At 42.9% G+C, this 9,821-nt stretch overlaps 1 long non-coding RNA gene across 1 annotated transcript; it reads left to right on the top strand.

Moving 5' to 3' along the window:
* Nucleotides 1-421: 421 nt before the first annotated feature.
* Nucleotides 422-2,349, top strand: LOC309344123. Its single transcript, XR_014157630.1, has 2 exons — nt 422-514; nt 1,957-2,349. It is a non-coding gene; the product is annotated as an uncharacterized lncRNA (long non-coding RNA).
* Nucleotides 2,350-9,821: the final 7,472 nt, after the last annotated feature.

Raw genomic sequence — 9,821 nt, 5'->3', positions numbered from 1 at the left:
TGGGGGGGGGGGGATTGGCCATTCCTTATTTGTTTCTTTGTCCCAGCAGTCCTGGGTGAAAACTGAACCTTCACTAGGTCCTAATAAAAGCATTGTGCAATGGTGGATTTTGGAGTTTTTGTTATGGACCAACACAACTTCCCTTGCTTCCCCTGCCTCCCTGACCATGTATTTGACCACTAACACATAAAGCTCTTGTGAAATCAGATTATTGCCAGGACACAGTTTAAGGGCTAGGTCCCTGCAGACAGTTAAGAGCAGTACCTTTGGAGCTGAGCCATCTTTACCCAGGGAAGTATTTCATGGGTTTCTTTGGTTTCCCATTCCTCTTTACTCCTGAGCTCAAATAGAAGTAGTTTATAGTGAATTGCAAATTAGATTTTGGAACTTTTTTTTTTAACCAGGGGGACTCTCAATGTTGGAAACTTTGTGAATGACGCCCTGCCCTGTAAAGAACCGTGAAGTTGGGACTGAAAGCAGACAGGACTTGTTGAGAGAGGAAGGACACTGAGGAGTGAGTGTGTATTCAGCTGCTTCTGAGGTTTGGATGGGTTTTGTAATTAACTTGGGCTGTATCTTGCTTATTCAAGGCAGCTGGCCAAATCCTGCCTTTAATTGCATTATTGCAACCGCAGAGGCTCAAAAAATGGCTTGCATGGGTATAAGCAAGGGCGAGAGGTGGCTTGCTGTGTGGTATTTATGCCTACATAGGTATTTATACCTATAGCAGCCAGCTATTTTGTGAGGTTCTTTTAAATAATATTTTCATCCGACTTGAATGCCTGCTTTATTGACACCACAATAAACTGGTGAGCAAGTGTGCGGACCAGAAAGACACACCACTGCCCTCAGCTGGCGGGAATGAAAAGCCTGGCAGCGAAAGAAAGGTTAGCTCAGAAAAAGCCTGAGAAAGAAACTTCAGACACATTCAGTCCCGTCCCGTCCCCCCCCCCCCCCCCCGCTTTTACCACCAACTCTCTGGCAAAGCTTGAAAAAAATATCTTCTTTGAGGTCTCAGTTCACACACGTGTATATACAGCAATGATGCAGCATAAGAGCATCTCTGCTCCTCAGCACAGACCTAGGAGACTTAATTGAACTCAGACTGGAAGAGAAGGGAATGTTCAGTGTCTAGAGCAGCCCTCCCCAATCTGTTGCCTTCCAGGTGTTGCCATGCCTTCCTCCATTCCCCTCCTCTACCTCCTAAAGCTGATGTTACCAGGATGCACCTAGCAGTCATGCATTCATGTGAACATGCAGAGGCTTAAAATGGGTAAGGAGTAGGGGCATGCATGCAAGCAATAGCCCCAATATCCCAGCATTCACTGGCTTTGCTGCAAACCTTTCTGTGTTTACTGGGAATGTCTTAATTAAGGGGAATTCTAAGCACATTGGATGAACATGCTTAGAAGTTCCCCTCTGGTTAGGAGTTATGGTTTATGGGAAGCCTTCTAAGTATGATCATCTGAATACCAGAGCATTGGCTCTTGCTGTCCCTAGGATCAACGCCCCCTCATTATAACAGTGTTTTGTGTCTCTTCATCCTGCCCATGTACAAGGATCTCGGGGGCTGGCGATTTCAAGAGAACATGTTGTAGCAGGTTACTATATTTCAAACAGTGAAAATCCGGACAGAAAAGCTGTTGAGCTTCTTTGAGCAAAGTTGCCATGCTTTGAACTGCATTGGCAGACATACTCTAGAAAGGCTTACTGTTCCGAATGTTGCTTATTCTACGCTGCTTCTGACTGGTGCCAGCACATCTCACAAGCCTTGGACATAGATACTTGAAAACAAATTTCCACAAAACGACCTCAAATATGATCCATAAATTATTCTTAGTTGCAGCCTGGATCTCCAGGCCCTGGTGAAGCGTAGTCTCTGCCCCATCCTATACTTGGGCCCTGGAATCATTCGAGTTTATTATTTCAAGTTCGCTCTCTCTTATTTCTTTTTAGGTATTGGCAATAGCAGCACTGCTAGCGGTTTTGTACAGTAACTGAGTGTGATGCACCACAATTCTCCTAGCACAAGAGGTTAGCGTTTTGGATCCAGAAGCTGCAGATTTCAGCCTCACTAATTACCTCTTCAAAGTCCCACATGAACTCTGTGTTCTTTTAATGCCCTGAGTTCTTTCCTCCGCAAAACAAACAAACTACAGTTTCTGCTTTGAGGATGAATCTGGATTTCATTTACTAGCTTTTTGGATTCATGTGTATCATGGGACAGGTTCTTCTCTTAGGACTGAAAAATGTTCCTTTTGTCTTAACCCCCAGGGATAGATTTCCCAAGGCCAAGATGAGGCCTATTGTTGCTTGATAAAATCAAAAAGCTTCTTGAACTTCTTGTAACATATATTTGTTGTGAATTGATTCGTTGTGGTGCTTCCTGTTGCCAAAAAAAGACAGCACACTATTCTAATGGCCTTGTCGCTGTGGGGCAGAGGACTTCCATTTGTGGAGTGCCAGAGAACATAAGAGCCCTGAGGAATCAGGTCAATGGCCCATCTAGTCCAGCATCCTGTTCTCACAGTGGCCAACCAGATACCTGTGAGATGCCCAAAGGCAGAAACCTGAGTGTATCAGCCTTCTTCCCACCCCCTTGTGATTCCTGGCGACTGGTCTTGAGAGGCATACTATAATAATAATAATTTTATTATGTGTATGCTGGCCATCTGACTGGGTTGCCCCAGCCACTCTGGGCAGCTTCCAGCAAAATATAAAAACACAATAAAACACCAAACACTTCCCTACACAGGGCTGCCTTCAGATGTCTTCTAAAAGTCATATATTTGTTGAGCTGTTCGAAATCTGATAGGTGGTGTTGGCTCCAAACCCCTCTGCTCTTCCTTTCAAACCTTCCCTGTATTATATCCAGTTTTAGAGTGCATAAGCAAAAAAGGGGAAATTGCTGAATGTGAATATAACTGATTTAGCTTGATTAGTAGTGCTTTGGCTGCCTGTCTTCCTGAGACTGAAGGCTCAGGAGTGACTTTATACACTGCCCTCGAAGAAAACTCCATTGTTGGATAAGAGTCTCTATGGATGCTAGCACATTACAGTTAACAATGAAAGGAATCTTATATCCTGCCCACTACTGAAGGTGCCTCCCCTTTACTTTGTGGCCCACATAAGTGGGCCCTCTTACAGAAATCAGCCTAACTGCTGTGCTAATTCTACAGCTCAGTCTGACTGGGAATATTGTTCATAAATGGCTTCCAGATGCTATCAAATAATCAGCTCTCTCCTTCCGCCTGCATGCTATTCTTCCACACGCCATTTGGGTCAGCAACTCTCTCGGCTCCTCCTCAGCTGCAAGAATGCAGCCGTCCTTTCCAGCATTTAAAAGATGGCCTGTCTCACATCTGACTATTAATCCAATCATCCTCCATCCAGAGGGCAGACGACTGACCCTACCATTTAATACATGACCTTGAGTTGCCAATAATACCCTCTGCATGTACTCGCCAGAAAGGAATCGAACCACAAAGCTGGGAGAGTGAGCTTATCTTTGAGGGAAAGTAATAGGCAGAATTTGGGGTAGCCCTCCTCCATGGGGGAAAATGGACTCATCTGTTCTGAATTCCATATAATAATTTCCAGTTTATGGCAGCTGGGGATCTGGGGACAATCTCAGACAAGAAACGTTTTGCCGAGGCAAGAGAAAACAAATGTTCTTGAATTTGAGACCAATAATATTCAAAATGGGTGTGTGGCAAATATGCTTCTCCCCTCCAATGGCTTCTGTACACTCAACATACACACACCACACAACACTTCACTCTCTCCACATTCCTATACCAGTCAGCTACTCAATATTTCCAGGGACTATTATTTAACTATGATTTGGGCCTATCTCACAGCTGATGAATCCAGCTCTGGTCTGTCCCCGGCGTGTGGCTGAGTTGGTGTTCCATTTGCAGAACTGGAGAGCTACGCAAAGCTTACGCGATTCGGCAGCATTTCAGCTCCGAGTGTGAAAAGTCTACCTCTCCCCATAAGCAGCAGCAGCAGCAGCAGCAGCAGCAGCAGCAGCAGCAGCAGCAGCTTTCAAGCTTAACCTTAACCATTAAGTTATTTAAATAAAATAAAAAACCCAATAGCAACCATCTTAATACACTTTCTGGAAAATCTGGTTCTGTTTTACAGAAATGGTCACAAAATATTATTCACGGGCTTGGATTTAAAAGGCAGCAATGATAAGCAGCATCTCTCAGTGCTAGTAAAAAAAAAAAGCAGCCATTACAATTATCTGTGGTAAACGGTAGTGTGCAGACTGTTATGTTATGCAGAGTTTCGCTGAAGCGCTTTCCAATTCAGAAGCACAGAGACCTCTTTCCACCTTTTTGTTCTGAAAGATCAAGGACAATCAAAATACTGGGAAGGGTAGATTTTAAATTATTTTAAATTGATTGTTCTCAAAGATTCTTGAGTTTAGTGGCAGTGGTGATGTGGATTTTCTTTCAGAGCCCCTTTCACCAACCTTTTCCAATAGGGAACACAACTCCCAGCAGCACCTGCAACCATAACTGTGCTGTCTGGAGCTGACTGGAGTTATAGTGTAGTGCAAAACAGCTGGAAAGCATTCAGTTGATGAAGGCTGCCTTAAACCTATCACAGAACTACAGTTCCCAGGGTTCCCTGAGGCAAGGAATGCGACAATTAAATCAGTTGTCATTTAGTTTAAGCATGCAGGCTTCAAGTATGCCACTTAAGAGTGGGAGCTGGTACTGCTGTAGGCCCCTTGCCACTGCTTTAAAACCCACACAATCTTATAACCCTTGATGCTGTCAAAGGAAATTTCTTTTGCCTGCTGTGCTACTTCAGGAACGATGCGAAAAGAATAAAACGGAATACTGAATCCAAAACGAAAAGCTCATATTGTTAACTTTAATTGTATCATGTGGAAAAACAAAATCATGGATCTGATCACTCCAGGATTTGAGAACCTGAATTATGTCACATACTTCCAGCATTGCTCGCCACATAAGTTTGATCCAGAAAAAGGCAGAGTTCATCCACATTAAAATCAAGGGGACGGTAAGGCAAAGGGCTCCAATTCATCTGGCTTGGAAACTGCAGGTTATCTTTGTGTGTGAACACACTCTCTCTCACACACACTTGTATGAGGCATGTACAATAGAAACAAAAATTAGAAACAAGTTTCCCCGTGCAAAATCTCAGGCTCTAATGTTTCCATCAATTTATTTTTGCTGGCTTTTTAGTACATAGATGTTGCAGTCATATTAGCTCTGTTGATGTACCAGGAAACCAATGACCCACAGTGATTTCGCAGAGACTGAAGAGGGGAACAAGGAGGAGCAGTGGGAAACAAAACTGAGAAATCCTGTTCCCAGCAGTGATGTCCTATTATTCCGCTGAGCCAGTGCTAATGGGAGGTGGTGTGGGATAGGTGGCTGCTTCAATTGTCTCATCTGTGGGATGGGTTTTAGAGAGCTAAAGATGCTGGTTCTCACTTGGTTTGTGCCCATGAGCCATGCAAAATAGAGAGCAGGGTTCAGGTGGGAAGATGCTTCACCAAAACTCAATGAATTGTTAAGATCTTCTGCACTCACCTTTCTCAGCCGCTGTTTCAGAACATTTACTGCTTTGTGTGCCGCATTAAAGAGGCATCTGCTTCAGAAATCCCATCAGCCTATACTTGACTTTCAAGCAGCAGTTAATGACCAAACTTCAAGAAGAGAAGTAGCTGAAACTTTTCACAGGTTCCTAAACCAGGTCTACACTTTAAGTCACTCAGTGCTCAGAGCGAAAGGGAGCCCTCACACCTGAAGGTGCATATACTCACTGAATCAAAGCAAAACTGACCCTAAACTTCATTAAATGGCAAACTTGTCAAGCTGATAAGGCATGGGTTGTTTTCTTCTTCTGCATGGGTAGGCAAACTAAGGACCGGGGGCCAAATCCGGTCCAATCGCCTTCTAAATCTGGCCCGCAGGCAGTCTGGGAATCAGCGTGTTTTTACATTAGTAGAATGTGTTCTTTTATTTAAAATGCATCTCTGGGTTATTTGTGGGGCATAGGAATTGGTTCCCCCCCCCAAAAAAAATATAGTCTGGCCCCCTACAAGGTCTGAGGGATAGTGGACCAGCCCCCTGCCGAAAAAGTTTGCTGACCCCTATTCTACTCCAATAAGTCCAAATAGAATGCAATTCATCTAGTTCTTAATCTGAACAAAAGTATACTGGATTGAGCCTATGGAAAAAAATCCAGCCCAAATACTTAGGCTGGAATCAGAGTCTGACAGTTCATGTATTTAGGCCATGTGAACAGGCTGTGAGACCTGCAAGACCAGCTCCCTATCTTGCAGGCCTTTTTTCACCAGGAAAAAAACTGACTGACTCCAGCTACAAAAACTAGGACTGCTGAAGAGGCCAGAGACCATCTTGGCCATCGAGCCTGAACTTCCACAGTCTCTGCCCATTAAGAACCACCATTGGCAGGACTGGCAGCAACAGCAACAGATATCTTTAATGCTCATGACAATATTTTATTTTCTTGCTAACTATGCTGTTTTAAATGTGTATTTTATATTTGACTTCCTTTAGTAATGTTTCTTTTGAAACATTTAAAATAATGTTTATTGTTACCTTTGCTATGTTAAATGTGCATTCTGTAGTTAACCTCCTTTGTTTTATTTTGAAATCTTTAAGACACTATTTTAGTTTTGTATTAATGATTCTGCTTTGGATATATATTTTATATTTGACTTCTGTAACGTTTTCTTCTGAATTGTTTTATTTGATGTTTTAATGTAAGTTGTAAACTGCTTTGAGGTTTTTTTCTTAAAAATATAAAGCGGTATAGAAATGAAATGAATCATCATCATCATCATCATCATCATCCCTATGTATCTGGTGAGAACATGTGCTAAGCTTCCTGGCCTCATAATCACTAATTGCACACAAATTATTTCAGACGTCAGAGCCCATTTTTCGCATTACATTGTTCCTATAAGGAAGTGTCCCCTGCTCTGTAAATTACATGAATCCCCCAATATATTGATTACAGCACTTACAATGTATACAAAGCATACAATTGATGTATACTTTCGCCTAATATTTGCATTTGTTTGTTTGGTGAGCTACATCACAAAATTTGGAGAAGTGTGAATTAGGTAGGTTTTCATTAAAATGTGATCTGAGCTTAATTTCTCCTCCATCGCTATTGAGTAGGAGCCCTTTGCTGCCGATCTCCGTGGCTGCAGATTTCATGTGGGCTGGAGTCACAACTCTGCTATTTTATGTATTTTTTAACATTAAACTCTGAGATAATCTGTAGCAGTGCCTCAGACAAAGCTGTGTGATCTCAGATAAATCATTCTTGCTCCGAGACCTTAGGAACCAAAAGGTGTTTTCTTTTTTAAACAGCGAGATATTTTGCAGCTGAAGAAATAGAGAAATAAACCAATATGCCTTGATCTGACAATATTTGCACATTACTACTGAGCTGGACTGCTGCCAAATATCTCAAGCAGCCTGAACGGTTCAAAATAGTTTTGGATTTTAATTTGCAAATGTGAATCCCTTTCAAAAATAAATTGTTTTTTAAAAAATGTCATGAGGATGTTGACTTTATTCTTCAAAAATCTTCTTAATCATCGTTCACTTATTGCATATTTAAAATTTAAAATTAAACTGGCCCACCAATCCAATTCATTCTTGGGTGAATTAAATGGATCGTGATGACTGCTGTTGCTTTCTGTGGATCTGGCCTGCAAGCAGTGCACCACTCAGTGTCTCCTGTACTTGTCTGCTGCCTCCTCCTCCTCCACTGTTGCCCACCTCTTTCCAGTCTCCTTTTATTCCCCTGCTGAATCAGTTGGCTGCAGAGGAAGAGGAGGTGTTTGCGTTGGCAAGTGGCAGGTGACAGGGGTAGTGGCAGCTGACTAACACAGGAGGGGGTGGTGGGAATGGGAATTTTTAGTTTTGCCTCAAGTACCAAAACATCCTAGGACAGCCCCGCAGGGAGTCCAGCGATATCTACAGGAAATCAGGTTCCCCACTGCTGCTGATAACAGAAAAGAGAAAGCCTGGTCTGGCCCAGTATACACTGAGGTTCCAGTTAAGTTGTGGGTGAACATATCAGACGAAAAGCGATTCTTCAAACAGCTCTTGTTTATTCACAGGCCAGAACAGAACTGAACTGAAGGGTTCAGCCAGCCTGCTTATATAGAGCTCCAGTACAACGTAACTGTAACCATTTTCTGTAACTATCCAATCACTGAACGTCACTTTCAATCCCTTATTTGCATATGTGGACCTGAGTGAAAACTATCTACAGTATCCCCCTTGCTGGCCCAGGGTGAGAACTTCAGTATGTAACAGTTCCCATAGCTGAAGATGGATTGAAACAACTTGCATTTCCAATGGACTCCTATAACTCTCCCTCAGCTTTGTATCCTAGATATCCTTCTCTAATGGGTAAATAAACAGTGAGTCACTGAGGCTCACACAGCTCTGTGGCACAACGGGTCAGTGCATCTGGCTCTTAACCAGAAGGTGGGTGGTTCGAGCCCACGCAGGGACGGTTGTGGACAGGATTCCTGCATTGCAAGGGGCAGGACAAGACTGATCCTCAGGATCCCTATCCGGCTCTACAATTCTATGATTAATCTATGATATCTTAAGTATTTAATGCTTCAAAAGTATCTTCCGTAAAACAGTCCACCACAGAAATAATACGTCTAGTAGGCCAACAGAGGGGCTGGACTTCTCTGAAAATCTTTCTAGGCAAGCTACAATGGGAGCAACTGGGTGCTCAGCACTTTTTGAAATGTGTAACTTTGTAGTACTATCTAGGCGGGAACCAAGTCCTTGAAAACTGATCTTGAGTCCTTTTGAAACCCTATTCCAGCTTGCTCCGGGATGAGTCCAGGTCTCTGATTCATAAAGGAACCCAGAGGAGAGGTTTATATTCCTGAATAGAAGTAGAAGAAAGAGATTTGGGGGTGGGGGGTGGGGAGCCAGCGGTTAGAATTCTTCTTTTTGCCAGCATTGCTGAGTATAAAAGGAAAACCCTTGTCCTTTTGTCCCTACACTCGCCCTCTAAAGATGCACATGCAAAATCTAATTAAAATTTAGCAGAAGAGGAGGAAAAAAACCTGACATGGGTTTTTTAGTTAAAAAAAAAAAAGAGCAGTGAACGAGAGAGAGATCTTTAACAAAGGCCATAATATTAACGGGGCCGATTCGTCAGCCGCTACCTGATAATATAGAGTCGGGAAAGCTTTATTAACGTTGGAAGCCTGGGTTCTTTGTTAATTACGGGCTTTGCTAATGATTTGGAATATTGGCCAGTTCCGGGGGATGTTGATGAATAGAGACCTCGCTAAGATTTATTCCTAATTATCTCATTTGTCTCCCTCCATTACTTTTTATGGCTGAAATTTATGGAGCTATTACTGGGGACATCGTTGCAGCTCAGAGATGATTTGGGAGAAGAGAGATGTTTAATAATAATAACAATAATAATAATAATAATGCCAGATTAATAGGAAACCGATTATGCTACACTGGGCAAAAGGGTCTTCCATGCTCCCCCCCTCCACCCTGGCTCCCCTCCCCACCCCAAACTCATTGTCTCTTGGCTGGTGTGTAAGAAGTCATGTCCTTGCTGAGAAGGCAGAGGGGATGTTGAAAGAGCAGTCTGGAAATTCCTTCTGGCACTTGCTCAAGTCCCTTCCATGTCCCTTTGGCTCACTCATTCCAAAGAAGATAGAGGAAATCCATCATGTTTTTAATATTTTGCCTCCCACACCCCCACAGCTGCCTACCGCCTTTATTCCTTTCACACACACCCTC

The sequence above is a fragment of the Podarcis erhardii genome (assembly GCF_964252035.2).
Source record: "Podarcis erhardii genome assembly, chromosome: 6".
Taxonomy (NCBI): Eukaryota; Metazoa; Chordata; class Lepidosauria; order Squamata; family Lacertidae; genus Podarcis; species Podarcis erhardii.
This window is presented reverse-complemented; position numbering and strand designations above follow the sequence as displayed.